Source organism: Myotis lucifugus, unplaced genomic scaffold (assembly GCF_000147115.1).
Source record: "Myotis lucifugus unplaced genomic scaffold, Myoluc2.0 scaffold_137, whole genome shotgun sequence".
NCBI classification, from domain to species: Eukaryota; Metazoa; Chordata; class Mammalia; order Chiroptera; family Vespertilionidae; genus Myotis; species Myotis lucifugus.
The window spans coordinates 121,139-123,442 of NW_005871185.1; the positions used below are offsets into that span (position 1 = coordinate 121,139).

The 2,304-nt window shown below is 36.9% G+C and overlaps 1 pseudogene; it reads left to right on the top strand.

Moving 5' to 3' along the window:
- Positions 1–1,155: 1,155 nt before the first annotated feature.
- On the top strand, positions 1,156–2,073 carry LOC102417619 (annotated as a pseudogene).
- The last annotated feature ends 231 nt before the right edge of the window (positions 2,074–2,304 follow it).

The window sequence follows — 2,304 nt, forward strand, 5'->3', positions numbered from 1 at the left end:
GTGATGTTTCTTATTTATTGTTCTGGGCATTCTTGGGGACTCTCTTTCTGGAAGATTACTTATTTCAGTTCAGGGAAACCTAATATTTCTTTCATAGTTTCTATATTCAGGTTTTCTGGAAATCTTATTAGATGTTGGAAAGCAGGATGCAATGCTTTCACTTTGTTGTTGTCATGTTTTCTTATATTCTATCTTGTTTTATATTTTAGTCTATTTTCTTGGGTTTCTCAACTTCAACTTCCATCCTGCTTTTGAATTAAAAAATCAGTTATATCTTTAATTTTTAGGAGCTCTTCTATTTTAAACTCTGGAACTGTTCCTTTTTGATTGCATCAGTTTCTCATTGTATAGACAGAATAAAATCTCTTTGAACATCTTATGTATTTCAAAGTTTTTCTTCTTCATCACCTTGTATTATTTTTGTTTGTTTGTTTCTGTTTGTTTTGATCTTTTACTTTGGAGATTTTTCTCAAGTGTTTGGTAAACATTGGCTTTCCATTTATATTTAAAAATGTGTCACTAGACTTTTGATCAGAACTGTTTACTCTAAACAAAACCCCTCTAGTTTTCTCCTGATGTTCTCAGAGTCCTGTAGTTCAGTATATGGATTTATAAAAAATTCCCTGCTCATCAGTGCCATGAATCACCCACTTCTCAATGTGTCTGTTGTTCCCTATTAGGAGCCTTACTGGCTCTATTTTTCCAGAGAAAAAATTATATTCCATCCCTCACACAGCTTAGGTTCAGAATAAGTTGCCTGACTGCACCAGGTAGAAAGGGGAACCTGGAGGGAAAGCCTTCATGTCTCCACTTACTACAAGTGTAGATCTTTAAACATTTCTCTGAGTTCACTCCAACTCTTCCATGTTTTAGTAAAGGTGATTGATTTCAAAGGCTGAGCTTCCAGGTGTTTTGTTAGATGAATTGGCTAGCTTCTTTTTTGGTTTCCTTTGACACTGATGTAAGCTTTAACTTCCTGTATTCTGTCTGATAAGTCAGTCACCACTTCTCCATCTCTTTCTCATCTCTCAAATATTTGTTGAAATAATTTCTTTCACTCTTCCATCACCATTTTAAATCCAGCTCCATAAAAACCTTTGCCACTGCTGCCACCACTGGGGCTGCCGTGACTCAGACTGTACCCAGCACCCCACTGACAGCCCTGCCACCATGGAGGACATGAGCCAACACAGCAATATAGAGAACTCACAGAGGGATCCAAGGTCAATGTGAGCAGGAATCATCAGGATGACAGTAAAATGTTTATTGGAGGCTTGAGCTGGGCTACAAGCAAGAAAGCTCTAACTGAATATTTGTCTCAATTTGGGGAAGTTATAGATGCACAATTGAAATAGGCCCAATCACCAGAAGATCAAAAGGATTTGGTTGGATTTGTGCTTTTCAAAGATGCTTCTAGTATTGTTAAGGTTTTATAACTTAAAGGACACACACTGGATGGCAAATTGATAGACCCGAAAAGGGCCAAAGCTTTAAAAGAAAAAGAACATCCCCCCAAAATGTGGGGTTTTTTTCTGGGTGGATTGAGCCCAGATACTTCTGAAGAACAAATTAAATAATATTTGGAGACTTTGGAACAATTGAAAATATTGAACTTCCCATGAGTACAAAAACAAATGAAAGAAGGTATTTTTCTTCTTTCACATACACAGATGAAGAGCCAGTAAAGAAATTGTTAGAAAGCACATATCAAATTGGTTCTGGGAAGTGAGAGATCAATGTTGCCCAACCAAAAGAAGCATATAGATAGAAAGAGCAACAACAAAAAGGTAAGAGGTACTGCAACTGGTGGATGAAGTGGTACTAGGGGTCATGGCCTAGGTCAGGGCCAAAACTGAAAGCAAAGACTTAATAGCTATTATTATTAAGGATATGGAATTACAGTAGTGTCACTGGTGTTTATCAAAACTTTAGTGGCTATGATGACTATGATTTTACTGGGTGTAACTATGTGAACTATGGATATGGACAGGGATATACAGACTACAGTGACCAATTCAGCATTTACTGCAAGGCATCTGGGGAGTGGGTGGCAATCACCAAAACAATTATTAGCCATCTTAAAGTAGGACATGGGAGAAAACAGGAGAAGACTGCTAAACTAACCAATCTTGTAGCACAACACTGAACATTGGTTTTCTATGAACCTAAGATGATTATTTTGTAGAAGATTTTCTAGTGTGAAAGACATGACTGTGTTCAACTGTATATAGCCACCAATTAGTTTTCTGTTTTACTTTTCTTTCACTGTTTCTTTTTCCCCTCTATCATTCTCTATGTTATGGG